Below are 15,876 nucleotides of genomic sequence, written 5' to 3'. Positions count from 1 at the left end.
GGCCCAATCGCCTTCTAAATCTGGCCCGCGGATGGTCAGGGAATCTGCATGTTTTTACATGAGTAGAATGTGTCCTTCTATTTAAAATGCATCTCTGGATTATTTGCGGGGCACAGGAATTCGTTCATATTTTTTTTCCAAAATATAGTCCGGCCCCCAACAAGGTCTGAGTGACAGTGGACCGGCCCCCTGCTGGAAAAATTTGCTGACGCCTGCCATAGACCCTGGTTGAGTGCCTGGAAACTTGCTGCAGCTCAGCAGAGAGTAGGGGTGGCACCTAACTTTTGTAACAATATGCTGCCTTATCTCCATGCCCTATCTAGATAATTACACGTAATCAAATATTTTAAATATTGTTTTCGTACGTGAGGATAGTTAATTACATTTAAGGTCAACAACTGGCTGTTGTATTAGGGCTATGCATTCCCTAGAAATACTTTCCAAAGTAACCAGGGATATACTTGCATAATAATACCATCATTAGATTGCAGCAACCCACAACAAGCAGCACCCACAAGATCTTCATACCATGATATAAACACTCCCCTTTGCCCTATAAATACAAGGACCTTTCAAGCACCTCTCCATCCTGCTGTCTCCTGACACCCATCCAATTGTTCAGTCATGAAGATCTTTGCCTTCCTTACAGCTGTTCTCTTCTTCGTGCTGATGGCTGCTCCAGGTGAGTTTTCAATTGATGTTCCCTGAATGTGGACTTCGGGAGGGTATGTTGCTGTTGCTTCCGTGCTCTGCTGCATGGTGGACCACCAATGGGCTCCTAGATGTCTTGGGACTCCAAGTCCCATCAGCCTCAGTCAGCATAGCCACAGCCCAGTCCGGGCTTTTAATGTTTGATGTATCACAGTATTTTAATATTCTTTTGGAAGCCGCCCAGAGTGACTGGGGAAGCCCAGCCAGATGGGCGGGGTATAAATAAATTATTATTATTATTATTATTATTATTATTATTATTATTATTATTATTATTATTATCCAGCAACAACTGGAGACCCATAGATTGCCTGTACCTGCTGTATAGGAACCAGGCTAGTAAGTAATATATCCATATCTTAGATAGGGAGCCCTTACTCACATGAGGACAGTCCCAGGAGATCAGCATTCTCAAGCTCAAGCATGCCTTATAGTTAATAAATTTCCACTCTTTCAACATTGTGCATAAGACAAATCTTGCATTTTCCTAGTTCTGTAAACCACCCAGAGTGCAGTGCATTGATTGATTGATTGATTTGATTTATATACTGCCCTTCATCATAAGATCCCAGGGTGGTTCACAGAATAAAATACAAGATAAAAACAAGTAAATAATTAAAATCAAACCAGCAAAACAATAAGCCTTCCCCTTCCCACATGTCCATTTAAAAGGTTGTAGGATATTAATCAGCCAAAGGCCTAGTTGAAGATGAACGTTTTTGCCTGGTGCCTAAAACTACATGTTGTTGTTTAGTTGTTTAGTCATGTCCAACTCTTCGTGACCCCCTGGACCAGAGCATGCCAGGCACTCCTGTCTTCCACTGCCTCCCGCAGTTTGGTCAAACTCATGCTGGTAGCTTCGAGAACACTGTCCAGCCATCTCGTCCTCTGTCGTCCCCTTCTCCTTGTGCCCTCCATCTTTCCCAACATCAGGGTCTTTTCCAGGGAGTCTTCTCTTCTCATGAGGTGGCCAAAGTATTGGAGCCTCAGCTTCACGATCTGTCCTACATAATGTCCTACAAAACTACATAATGAGGGTCAAAACCAGCAATTGCCCTCCTCCAGTCTGCCGGGACTATGCCTGTTCTCCAGGAATTCTCAAAGATGTCTGCCAGTGGTTCTGAGATCACATCTGAGTTTTTTTTAATTAAAGAAATATTTAATGTTTTATTATGTTTTATGTATGTTGGAAGCTGCCCAGAGTGGCTTTTCTTCCAAGTTGCTCAAGTGATCTTCAGGTTATTGTTTTCTTATTAGGAAAAAACCCCCTTCTAATCTGCATATGCGTGTGTTGCTGAGAAGTCCCCTGAGTAAGCTTACCAGGGGTCAGCAAATTTTTTTAGCAGGGGGCTGGTCCACTGTCCCTCAAACTTGTGGGGGGCTGGAATATATTTTGAAAAAAATATATGAATGAATTCCTATGCCCCACAAATAACCCAGAGATGCATTTTCAATAAAAACACACATCCTACTCATGTAAAAAGACCAGGCAGGCCCCACAAATAAACCAGAGATGCATTTTAAATAAAAGGACACATTCTACTCATGTAAAACCACACTGATTCCCGGATCATCTGTGGGCTAGATTTAGAAGGCGATTGGGCCGGATCCAGCCCCCGGGCCTTAGTTTGCCTGCCTATGGCTTAAACCATTCCTGTGTTTGGGGTGGTGGTGGTTTCCAATAGGGAAGGGGTCACTCAAGTTGAGTATAAGAGGGAAGATGTGGGGCTTGCACCCACATGTTACAGGCTGGTGTACACCTGTTCAGTTTTCTGGCCAGCCAGCTATGGCCCCTTCTATTATTTTGGCTACTGTCCTGTTGGCACTCACTAGCTGAGTCTGCTATTAGCTGAAGTGGTGATGAAAATGCAGTTCTTTTCATAGCTGTCAACAGATTTGAAAATAAGGCACTAGCAGCCTTGAAAATAAGGGACCAGCAGCCAAAATAAGGGATTTTAGTCAAACAGCTGAAATACGAATTTAAAAGGGACCAGATAATTTTGGAGAGAAGTGCTGGTTTTTAGCTCTTCGTTTCCCGAGGTTGTTGCTCAAGACACCAGCCGATGAAACACTGCAATTAAATAACTACAAGCAGCAACCACTTTTCGTGCAAAATGAAGTCCAAGCTACGAAGATGCTGCTGCAGTTCTGTATCTTTTCTCTCGTGCTCCACCTGCAGCTCTCAGTTCCATCAGGCGGGGCGGGAGGAAGGGGGGGGATAGCGCCCGAAGTAAACCCGCAGATCAGACCATCTATGCTAGTCTACCACTACAAATCTATGGGAGAAGCACTTGCGGTCCTTCCCTTGTAGCCCTTGGAACACCTGCCCACGCCTCCGCCTCCTCCTCTTCCTCCTCTCTCTGAACTGCTTTCCCTATGGTTGCCCTCGCTCTCCTCTCAAGGCTCCTCAGCAATTCATAGGCCATGCGAGGCTGCCCATTTCATCCGGGTCCTTCGGCGGCACAGCCGCAGTATGGCCTAGCGGGAGTGGCAGCGACGAGCAGAGGGGAGGCCCCCAGGCAGAGACATTCAGTTCGGGGGCCGCAAGGAGGATGGTGGCGGAAGGGCCCGAGGCTCCTGCCAGTCCTAGTGGGGAGGGACTCCCAGGGGCTGAGGCTGGTGAGAGGAGGCCGGAGGGGGGCGGGCCAGGTAGCCAAGCAACACAGTTTGAGCCTCCCTCCTCCCTGGCCGGCAGGGAGGGAGGGAGGGAGGGAGAAGAGCTGCTTCCTTTGAAACCCAGGAAATTTAAAGGACATCCATCAGTAAGGGACAGCAGCGGGACATGGCGCTGGGATAAGGGACTGTCCCTCCAAATAAGGGACGCTTGACAGCTATGGTTCTTTTATTCCTTTTGGTATAGCACTCGCGAGGCCAAAGACATATGGTGAATGTTATCGTGCCCATGGTAGCTGCCACCATTCTTGCCCACACCATACACGACAAATTGGAGAGTGTGCACGCTATGTACGTTGCTGCAAATAAGGGGTAAGGATTCCAGAAAAAGTGTTTGTCCTATTGTCAACATTGTTTTGTCTGTTGGTTCTCTCTATATAATCCTGTTCGGAGCAGCCTCCGTACAAGCCATAATCCCAGCTGGCTTTTAATAAATATCAATGTATCCCACACGAAATAAGAGCAGCATATTTTTTCCTGTTCAGCACATGAAATATACTCGGAGTCGAGAGTGGATTTCATGCTGTTTATTCAGCTCATAGTAGTGAGGAGGAATGAATGTTCCCCCACAATATCTGCTTTATATACATTATTTACACAATGGGCTGCATGTGATTGGCTAATTCTGGGATTCTTCTGTAGGCCAATCAGGTGGTGGATTCACTTCCACCTGGAGCTGGATTGGGTGGCTCCTGTGGACCAATCATACTGCTGCATTGTTCTAGGACCAATCAGACTGCTGCATTTTGGATCCTATTCAACTCAGTACATAACAACACAATAAGTAGGGAGGCTGCTAACTACAAGGAAAAATAGATTGGTGTGTTCTTGTGCCTGTAACAGATGTTGAAGATATCAAAAATTGTGCAGTTTGAAGCGACTGGAAGCAGAAGAACTAACTCCTTTGGAAGGGAAGCATTGTCCAGACCCATGAAAACATTATTCAAAGTTTTACTGGCAGAACTTTCTTTAAAACAGAATTAAAACATCAAAAATATCCATAAAATATCTTGTGCTGGCCAGCACAGGTTCAGCATCTTGCAAAATATGAAAATAATAATAAGCAAACCTCACCCTGCCCTCTCTCTCAGCTGCTTTGGAGCCTCCAGGCTCCCCCTTTGTTCAGGAGAGCTATTTACTTGCATTGTTCTCCCAGTAGCATCCAGAGACCTCCATTTGCATCTGAGTTTGGGAGACAAAGAATCAGAGGCAACTCCTTTCAAAATCAAGAATGCAACCCAATACCTCTTGCATGTTCCCAGGTTTACAACCCTCACATGTTAGCTACCAGAGAACAACAGTCAGTTTGTTAATCATCAACTCTGCAAGGAGCTCGGACTTATTTAGAAAACCCTTTTGGAAAACCCCCAGCGTTAGCAATACACTTTTGGGTATTTTCCATTTTAAACCTCCATCAATACATATACATCTTTCATTTCTGTGTGAATTAAATCATTATACTTAACAACAGATGCCTCATTTGTATGAATCACAAGCTGTCCTTCTTCACTGACTGCCTCAACACTTCATCAATGAAGGATGCTTGGAGGAGAAATTGACTCACTGTGACCTTGATGATGCTTTCTGAAATATTGGTGCTAAACTGCAGCACAGAGCCGTAGGACTGGTATATTTCTAGCTATCCTGTATTTTTAATGAGGAAGCGACAAGTCACCTTGCTCAGAAGTTATTCAGATCAGGAGATGCTGACCTGTGCTTCTCCAGATGTTCTCAGCTTACAGATCTCCATCACCTTAGACAATTTCTTATGTTGGGGCCAATGGTGGAGTTGAGTTCAACAATATCTGGAGGACCACAGGTTCTCGACCTCTGATTTAAATAAAATAACTATGTGTTTCCACACCCTTTCTTTATATTTATGTATATGCTCCTTATTTTGATTTGTTTGTGTTAAGTTTTTAAATTTTTATTATCTACATAATTCCACATTAAAGACTCCGGAATCTGAAATTGTTTTTCTCTTTGCTGCAGATAGTGCCACGGCTACTCACAGCGGATTTCAGCGTTACTTCCATGGCTTGAACCCTCATAGACCTAGCTTATTTCGCTCTACAATCCCTTCTCCTGATTTGCTGTACTTTTAATGGAGCTGATTCTGTATTGAATTGTCCATGTTAATTAAAAAAGCATGTATTCTAGAAGCTTTTTTGGTGCCTCTGTGTTTTGGAGAAGTAGTTTGTGGAGGAGATTTCTTCATGGTGTATCCTAGGATTACCCAGTCAGTAGAGTATGAGATTCTTAACCTCAGGGTTGCGGGTTTGAAACCCACATCAGGCAAAACATTTCTTCATTTTGGGAGGTTGGACTAGATGACCCTTGTGACCCTTAACAAACTAGTGTTCTCAGTAGGGTTGCCATACTTCAAACAGTGAAAATCTGGACAGATTTTGGGCAAAATCGCTTTGAAAAAAAATGCTGCTTTCGAGCTATTTTTATGGGGAAAGTGGCAAGAAAAGGCACTGCCAGATTTTCCTGGACATTTTTTACAGATTTATGTCTGGTCAATGCTGCCAACTGCAGTATTCCGGATATGTCTGGGAAAATCTGGACATATGGCAATCATAGTTCCCAGGATGGGAATGTTGCAGAAGAAGTTAACCCTCCAGATGACTTCATCAAAGAGTTCAGAGCTAGTTTCTTTAGGAATCACCCACTGCCTCTTTCAACATAGACCACCCTCTCAGAGCCAGCGTGGTGTAGTGGTTAAGAGCAGTGGACTCGTAATCTGGTGAACCGGGTTCGCTTCCCCGCTCCTCCACCTGCAGCTGCTGGGTGACCTTGGGCCAGTCACACTTCTCTGAAGTCTCTCAGCCCCACTCACCTCACAGAGTGTTTGTTGTGGGGGAGGAAGGGAAAGGAGAATGTTAGCCGCTTTGAGACACCTTCGGGTAGTGATAAAGCGGGATATCAAATCCAAACTCTTCTTCTTCTCACGCAGCAAACATTAACCACACTCTGGACCCAACCAGCCAGCTCTCTCTCTGCTAGATTTGATATGCCAGGAGGGACAGGGGTCAAGGGGACATTTGCCACCAACATCTTGTTGACATCAGCTGATTGCGTCAGATGAAACTGATCACATAAGACAACACGGGGTACTTGAGCTGTAACAAGTGCAGAGTCAAGATCATGCCAAAGTCAAGTGACTTTATCCTCAAAGTGTGTAGTCAGTTGGTCACGGTGGGTCTTCAAGGGCTGAAGAGGTCCCTTCCCCATACTGGGAGTCGATAACCTCCAGACCATCCAAATTAACTCCACTGATCACTACTAGAGGATGCAATGTGAGCTGCAAAATGAGCTTTTGTGTTTTTACCAGTGTTGGGTTGGCTTCAGAGCAAGATTTGCATTACTTGCACTCCAGTCTTCATCTGGCATGCTTCCTAGTCCAGAGTTTTATAGCTCCGAGTACCAAGGAGCTGCTTGGGTTCCAAAACACTGCAGAGGACATTCAGGAGTGATCATATCAACCACCCGTTTCATCTCACCATTCCATAGCGAGACCAAGGCTTCAATAGAATCACCACCTTTCTCTACTGGAAAATTCCCCAGACCATCCAGGAACATATCTGGTTCCCTAAGTGTCTGAGGGTGGGCCATCCAAACAGGCCCATCATCCTTACAGCGGGAACTGCCCTTGTCAGTCTAAACATAACCAGATTATGGTCTGACCGTGACACTGCGTTCTTAAGGCAAATATCACAATAGGACCGTGACCTTCCTGGTGTGTGGGACCAATGACCACCTGAGACAGACCCATCATTGTTGTGGAGGCCATGAAGTCTTGAGCTGAGTGAGGTTGTTCTAGTCACAGAATTCGAGAGTAGCACAGTAAGAAACTCTTAACCAGCAGGTGATAGCAGAGAGACCGCAGCAGCAACTGGGAAGTCCTGCAAGAGGAAGTTCCAGCAGATGGTAGCTATGCCAGAGGTCAGCAACCTAAGGCCCATGGGAGTCGCTTAACGGGCACATGGACCCCCACCACCCGCTCGGATGGCTCCCGTTCACCGCACTAAATCAGCGCGGAGCAGAGCGAGGACTGCCTTCCTGCAGCCAATGTGAAGCTGTGCATGCCTCCTCTGCACTGGAAGGAATGGCGGAAATAGCATTTGCGCATGTGTGTGTGCGCATGTGTGGGACATCTGCCGGACCGTGAACCGGCCCATGCCACAAAAACTTTGCTGACCCCTGGTCTATGCCATACATTGTAAAAAGGTAAAGGACCATTAGGTCCAGTCGTGACCAACTCTGGGGTTGCGGTGCTCATCTCGCTTTACTGGCCAAGGGAGCCGGCATACAGTTTCCGGGTCATGTGGCCAGCATGACTAAGCCTCTTCTGGCGAACCAGAGCAGTGCACGGAAACGCCGTTTAGCTTCCCGCCGGAGCGGTACCTATTTATCTACTTGCACTTTGACGTGCTTTCAAACTGCTAGACATCTGAAGGCAGCCCTGTTCAGGGAAGCTTATAATGTTTGATGTATTAGAGTATTTTAATATTGTGTTGGAAGCAGCCCAGAGTGGCTGGGGAAGCCCAGCCAGATGGGCGGGGTACAAATAATCTATTATTATTATTATTATTATTATTATTATTATTATTATTATTATTATTATTATTATGTTGGCAGGAGCAGGGACCGAGCAACGGGAGCTCACCCCATCATGGGGATTCGAACTGCTGACCTTCTGATCAGCAAGTCTTAGGCTCTGTGGTTTAACCCACAGCGCCACCCGCGCACCGCCACACCTTGTAGCCTCCTGCTAAAACTGTTAAGAAATGGAACCCTGATTGCCATCCTCAGGCCTGGTCTGAATCTAGACTACAAGAAATATAGCAAACAGGCCTCCTCTCAAAATGCCTGCAGGTAATCAGGAACTACATGCTTGAATACACTATAATGCATACATTTTTAATAGTGGCTATTTAAGAGAACACTGTATCCTTCAGGCTGCATCCTGATCGTTCATGGACTATTAGCAACGGCTTCCTCATGGGCTATTTACAGATTGCCATCTATGGAGAGGGGCCTTATTTCAGGGTCAGAGAGCATCATTTGCCAGCTGAAGTTCCTGGGTTCAACTAGTGGTGCCACCAAGACTGGGCTTTGGGGCAGAAGTCCAAGACTCTACTCAGCAGCACAGTGACTAGGAGGGCCTCAGAAGCAGCTGGTTTTCCGCACTGGGAATTAAGTGAAGTAGTAGACATTACAAGTTAAATAAGTGGGGCCCTGTAGGAGCATTAAGTTGAGGGCAGGATGCCTCTGATTGCCATTTCCTGGGACTCACAAGTGGGGAAAATGTTGCTGCAGTCAGGTCAGGCTTGTGGGCACCAGCTTGGCTGCTATGAGATGTTGGGTAAGATCAGTGGTGGACTTGGGGCTCTCAAATTTCAGCAGCACCCAGTATGATAGTAAAATTTTGCACCCCCACCTCTTGTGCTCATTCAACATCATTGTTGTGGCACTCCCCGTGGCACCGGCACCCAGTGTGGCCAAACTGGTTGCACTACCCTCAATCCACCTCTGGCAAGATGGGTCTTTGACTTGATCAAACTATGGGGTTGTTCTCTAGGTCCTGAAAGACCTACATTGGCTCCTAGTACGTTTCCAAGCACAATTCAAAGTGTTGGTGCTGACCTTTAAACCCCTAAATGGCCTCGGCCCAGTATACCTGAAGGAGCATCTCCACCCACATCGTTCTGCCCGGACACTGAGGTCCAGCTCCAAGGGCCTTCTGGCGGTTCCCTCATTGTGAGAAGCAAAGTTACAGGGAACCAGGCAGAGGCCTTCTCTGCAGTGGCGCCCGCCCTGTGGAACGCCCACCCATCAGATGTCAAAGAAATAAACAACTATTTGACTTTTTTGAAGACATCTGAAAACAGCCTTGTTTAGGGAAGTTTTTAAGATTTGATGAATTATTGTATTTTAATCTTTTGTTGGAAGCCGCCCAGAGTGGCTGGGGAGTCTTTTTATCGTGGTCTTCTTATGTTCATGTGGTCTTAAATCTAGATTCTAAAAATGCCCAACTCCATCACTGTGTGCAACTGTTGGTGTCTCCTGGTATTGTTTAATGCATTGTGCACCCTCTGAAAGCTGTCCAGATGGGAATGTGGCAGAAAAAGGCCCCTCCCCACCCCAACATTACAGACCTGCACTTCAAACTCCTCCTCTATCCCTCGATGGACTGCTGTCATTCAATGGCCTATAAATAAGGAGCACCTTCTGTTCCCTCCTCAGAATCTCCAGCAAGTTGATTCAGCCATGAAGCTCTCTTGCCTGATCTATGGTTTCTTCTTCATCTTCTCCTTCTTTTCTCCCTTCCTAGTAAGGGCCACAGGTATGGTACAGGGGCATATTGCTTAGACTGTGACATGCACTGAAAGAGCTATGTGGACAGTTCAAGCCCTGCATTCCACAGGGGTCTATTTGACCCCCCTCATATAGCAGTACCCAACAATGTGTCCTCCTTCTTCCAACCCATCCCGGCTATATGTTTAATTAGGTTTTAAAATGCTAATTAAGCTTTAGTGTTGCTCCTGAATTTTTTTGGGGTGAGGATCCTGGTAGAGTTGGCCTCATATCATTCCATATTGGATTAGGGGTGATCTAAAGTGCTGAATTAGACCCTGGATTCATTTTTCATGTGGGTGGGTAGGGGGAGGGCATGTACAGCCCTATTTTTTTACTGCTATTTGCTTTTAATAGAGCTGGTATAAAATAGCTGAAGAAACTGAACTACGTTCCTGGTTCAGATCTTTCAGGCTTATACACCCGCTCCCCACCCACAATATGGAGCACTGTATGAGTGACTTAACTTTTATTGTTAGAGCCAGAGGCATCATGAGGAGCCGGGAGCAGAGCTGAACGTGGCGGCCATGTGGCTCAGTGGCTTCCCCCTCCTCTTAGCACTGCCACCAGCAGGAGTCTGCTTTGCCCCTGATTCCCCTCTGAAGCAGCAGCAGGAGAAGAAGGAGCCAGCGGCTGGAGACGTGCCACATTCATCTCTGAGCTACGGCTCCACACCTTTGGGTCATGGGGGTGGTTGGCTGGGCCAGCCCCTACCCCCAAAATATGGGGGCACCAAAGCTAAAATATTATACAAGAATGTGTATGAGAAATGTGTTCTAAAATGCGGATATATTCTCGTGAGATCTTCAAAATGGTGATATAGTCTCACGAGAGCTTAAAGAAAGCAAACTGATGGAGAGGTGTGGTGAACTAAATTTAAGGTAGGAAAAACAAGAAATTTTGGGTGCCTGTGGGTTGCTGGTATTTTGGAAGAGGGGTTCCAACGCATAGTGAGAGATTTAGGTTTGCTCAATTAAACTGGATAATAAGTTATTTGTTGCCCTGGTTGAACAAATCCATGTTAAAAGTGGAAACTGACTTTTGAGGTTAGGAAAGTGATGGGATAATGTATGGAAATGTGAGTTGGATAATAGATTAAGGTGAACTCATATAAAAAAACTTTTCAAGCAAGTCAGGATGAATGTTCATTGGGTTCCAACAAATGAATTGGAATGAAAATTCGGTTTTTTAAAAAAGATATAACCTAACCTCAGCATAAGCTTTGTGTAAGTAATTCAGAATGAATGCTGAATGAATAGGACATCTGAACCAGCCCATATAGAAAACTGCAACCAAGAGATTCTCGTCAGAGGACATGGCTAAGGGATATGAGATTCAACAGCTTCCAGCTCACCATCCTTAGCTGCTCATCTAACCCAACTCTCTCTTTTTGAAACATATATCCAGAACCATTTTGTAATGGCGTATGCAAGGATAAGTGCGGTGAAGATGAAAAGCAATGGTCTGGAAGCGTGATATGCCAAAGACATGACGACATCTACTGCTGTAAAAAGTAAGATAGGTTTCCCTCAAGTGCTCATTTGTGATCTGCAAGATCAGTCTTGCATTAAATGGAATGCAGGGTCCAGGCTGGGAGTATGATGGGAACTGTGAAGAAGAATCTGAGAGAATGCCTGTGTAGGAGTGAGTTTGCTGAAGCAAACGGGTATGCCAATTTTTGTGTGAAAGGACAGTATAGTAGCATCTTTAGCAATGCTCAGAACATGTGGGAGTTAGGATCCAAAAAAGGCGAATGAGAAGGAATGGGGGCGCTCTAAGATTTGAGTTGTTTGATTCCAGTAAAAGGCATATAACACCCTGCTTTCAGGATTTGCACTGGTGCAGATCTGCCACAGACCCAAGTTCAAGGTGTTATAATAATATAATAATAATTTATTATTTATATCCAGCCCATCTGGCTGTTGGTACTAAGATACAAGTCTACTGAAAACCACTGATTGAAGAGAGTGGAAACTTTCTAATTTCAGAGGCCCTGGTGAGAGGACAGAAAAGGATAAGGAGAGTTGCGGAGTAGGTGGTGAAATCAGCATGGCAGTTAACTGTTTAGAGAAGTGTGCCAAGCATCCAGGCATTTGCAATAAGGTCCCATGCGACACTAAGACCCAAAATATTGGGACATGTGGTACAGGGCTCTATTGCTGCAGTAGATTGTAAGATTTTTCTCTGTGCCAAGGATTCCCTGCCTGAGCTGCTTCAGGTCATGGCGGATGTTCTGCTGGAGACACCTAGCTTGGTTGTCCTAGGGGATTTTAACATCCATGCTGACACGACCTTATGAGGGGCCGCGAGTTTCTGGAGGGGCGCCACTAGACGCATGCAGCAGCATCATCCCTAGCAGCCTCCCACCTGCGCAGTGAGCATCTGGGGGTGCCGCACATGTAGCGAATGTGGGGGGTGGCGGTGCGGTGATGTCACTCCCCCTCACGGCTGACACCCGGTGTGACCACACCCCCCCACACCCGCCTTCCTCCGCCAGTGGAAAGGTGTGGGACCAATTCGGATGGTCCGCCCTCTCCACTTAATGGATCCAAATGGTTTCCAGAGAGTGGTAGGGGATGCTTTATGTATGTTGATGGCTGATTCCCTGGTGGCCTGCTAGAATGCAGAGTTAACCAGGGCTATTGACTGTCTGGCTCCAAAGCACCCTCTTCAATTGCATGAAGCCTGGATAGCCCCATGGTTTTCCCCAGAGTTGAGGGCAATGACACAATCGCTGAGATGGCTAGAGAGCTGGTGGCGGAAAACTCATTTTGAATCGGACCAGACATGGGTTAGAGCTCAACGTTGAGCCTACCAAGTGGTGATAGTGGTGGCAAAGAGGTGAAGGTGACCCAGAAACTACAACTAATCCAGAATGCGGGAGCTAGACTGGTGACTGGGAGCAGCTGCCAGGACCACATAAGACCTACATTGTCTCCCAGTATGTTTCTGAGGACAATTCAAAGTGTTGGTGCTGACCTTTAAAGCCCTAAATGGCCTCAGCCCAGTATACCTGAAGGAGCATCTCCACCCCCATTGTTCAGCTCTGAGGTCCAGCTCTGAGGGCCTTCTGGCAGTTTCCTCACTGCGAGAAGTGAAGTTATAGGGACTCAGGCAGAGGGCCTTCTTCGTAGTGGTGCCCGCCCTGTGGAACGCCCTCCCATCAGATGTCAAAGAAATAAACAATCACCTGACGTTTTGAAGACATCTGAAGGCAGCTCTGTTTAGGGAAGTTTTTAATGACTGATGTTTTAATGTATTTTTAATCTTTTGTTGAAAGCTGCCCAGAGTGGCTGGGGAAACCCAGCCAGATGGGCAGGGTATAAATAATAAATTATTATTATATTATCTTCAAGGCAACAGTTCACAGTAATGCATGCATGCATACATCATTTTATTTGGCTGCCACCTTTCCATAGTTGAAACCATGCTCAAAGTGGCTTACAACATGAAAACAAATTACACAATTACAAATTGAACAGAATTAGTCATAAACAATAAATACACAATCCAACTGAGCAATTTTCACATAAATCATGAATCATCTAAAAACAAAGATACAAAAAGATTATACAAATAACAGCAAAACCTCCACTCTTCTACAACCCCCACTAAACAAGATCCCAGCCCAAGGGCCTGTAGCCTCAGCTTTTGTAGCTGGAGTCAGTCCAGGCCCTACCTTCCTAGGCCAGGTGAGAAAAGGCCTGCAAGGCAGGGAACAAGTCTTCCAGCACTCACAGATGTCTTTGGTGAATCCTCAACCTGTTTTTAGAAGTATGGCTCTATTTGATGTGAGTGATAGCTATGGAAAAAAGGTCCCTCCCATCTTTCTTTGGGCAGAAAAAAAATGCTGCAACTGACATTTGAATTGTAGGGGATTGCTTCTTCTCTAGCCCCTTTGGGTTGGCTCTGACTCCATCTGTTGTCAGTGGGACTTACTTCAGGATAACGTACAGTTATTGTGGCATGAGCCCAGATTATAAATTGTGATGGCAGTGACCCCTTCTGAACCAAAGAAAGGCATTTTGGTACCCAAGACTGATAAAGATTGGGATGTGGGTGGCGCTGTGGATTAAACCACAGAGCCTAGGACTTGCTGATCAGAAGGTCGGCAGTTCAAATCCCCGCGACGGGGTGAGCTCCCGTTGCTTGGTCCCTGCTCCTGCCAAACTAGCAGTTTGAAAGCACGTCAAAGTGTTTTTGTGTTCTGCTCTGGTTCGCCAGAAGTGGCTTAGTCATGCTGGCCACATGACCCGGAAGCTGTATGCCGGCTCCCTCGGCCAATAAAGCGAGATGAGCGCCGCAACCCCAGAGTCGGCCACGACTGGACCTAATGGTCAGGGGTCCCTTTATCTTTTTACTGATAAAGATGAGGTGGGGAATCTCAATATGCTGTATAGGGTCAGGGTGGTGGCTCAGGCCAAGTAAAGTAAGTTCAAATCTCAGCTCTGCCATGATGTTTACTGGGTGACCTGGGGCCAAATTTATCTCACATGAGTCTAGTATTTTGTTATAAACTCTTCCAATGTGCTCTTTGGTTCTTATTCTGATGTTCTGTTTCTTATGATTATAGATACTGAAGAGCGTCAACCAATTGTGTACTGTGTATCAGCCAATCGAGAGGTTCTGAGTCCATGATGCCCCCCCCACAGCCACAGCCAACCATCTGAAACTATACAATAAAAATGGGCTTTTAGTCTCGTACTTTGTTTGAAGTTCTGTTGAGTTATGAATGCCAGAGGAGGGTATGTCTTTCTGAGGTTGAGTGGGAAAGAAGGCAATGATAACTTATTGAAGTTTCATCCCATCACTCACCATCCCAGGAATAAAAAAAAATTCCTTCCAGTAGCACCTTAAAGACCAACTAAGTTAGTTCTTGGTATGAGCTTTCGTGTGCATGCACACTTCTTCAGATACCATGCACACGAAAGCTCATACCAAGAACTAACTTAGTTGGTCTTTAAGGTGCTACTGGAAGGAATTTTTTTTGTTTAAACATCCCAGGAATGCATCTTGTTATATATATGCTCCCCACAGCATTGACCACCCGCAATCCTACATTATATTGCCACCTTAACAGAAACATCCAGACTCTGTTCTAAGTGGATTGAACTATACAAACACACTTCATCTCGCCCCAAACTTATTCTCTTTTTTCCTCTGTTGCTACTGGGTTCGGGCTGGAACAAAACCATACATCTTTTCTTTTCTCACACATCTTCCCCACTTTTTTTGCTGTTGGGATTCTTGTTAAAAAACCAACCAACCAGAGGAAGTACAAGGAGAGAGAGAGAATGCTTAGTTATGCTGCCTCCTCCAAAAGTTGGGCCAGCATGCACCCAAGGAAAGTGCAAAGATAACACACATCTCCATTATAGGCCTGTTGTGCCTGAATGAAGAGGCACCTGCACCCCGCCCCACCAGATGCTGAACCCATTGGTCTTCTTCAGCTGGGTCCTGCAGCAAGGAGAGGCAACAGCCATGAAGCACCTTCTTTTTTCCATGCATAATCTTTATTGTTTACCAAATCAGAGTAAAGAGCAAATTATTACATTTCTTTACATTATCTTTGAAATGGTGACTTCCTTCAGTCTTACCACAAATTGTCCTTGTTCATAATAAACATTATTTCTGCATTCCTTTGTTTGTAATGCCATTAAACTATCTCATTTATGCATTTCCTTTGAACATTACCCTTTATCTTTTACAGAGCATCTTTAAAACCCACCAGAGTTATCTGATCCTCTGTTAGACTTTCCAGATATCTTGTAAAACTTTCCCAATCTTTGATAAACCTCTGATCTTTGATGTATCTAATTTTTCCTGTCAACCTGTCCAATTCCACATAATCTAGAAGTTTTGATCGCCATTCCTCCCGTGTTGGTATAGTCTCTGATTTCCAGTTTTTCGCTATTAGGACCCTTGCTGCCGTTGTTGCATATTGAAACAGCTTGTGATCTTTCTTCTTAATCTCTCTACCTACCAGACCCAGCAGGAACGCCTCCGGTCTTTTACCAAAAGTATATTTTAGCATTTTCTTCATTTCATTGTAAATGCTTTCCCAAAACCCTTTAACCTTTTGGCATTCCCACCACATGTGGTAGAAAGTCCCCTCCTTTTCTCTGCACT

At 45.4% G+C, this 15,876-nt stretch overlaps 1 long non-coding RNA gene across 1 annotated transcript; it reads left to right on the top strand.

Annotated features, from left to right (window-relative positions):
• The first annotated feature begins 536 nt into the window (after positions 1–536).
• Positions 537–5,549, top strand: LOC309365962. Its single transcript, XR_014166325.1, has 3 exons — positions 537–682; positions 3,572–3,696; positions 5,377–5,549. It is a non-coding gene; the product is annotated as an uncharacterized lncRNA (long non-coding RNA).
• The last annotated feature ends 10,327 nt before the right edge of the window (positions 5,550–15,876 follow it).

This window comes from Podarcis melisellensis (assembly GCF_964234715.1).
Source record: "Podarcis melisellensis genome assembly, chromosome: 3".
NCBI lineage: Eukaryota > Metazoa > Chordata > Lepidosauria > Squamata > Lacertidae > Podarcis > Podarcis melisellensis.
The sequence above is the reverse complement of the archived record's forward strand: the minus strand, read 5'-3'. Positions and strand labels throughout refer to the sequence as shown.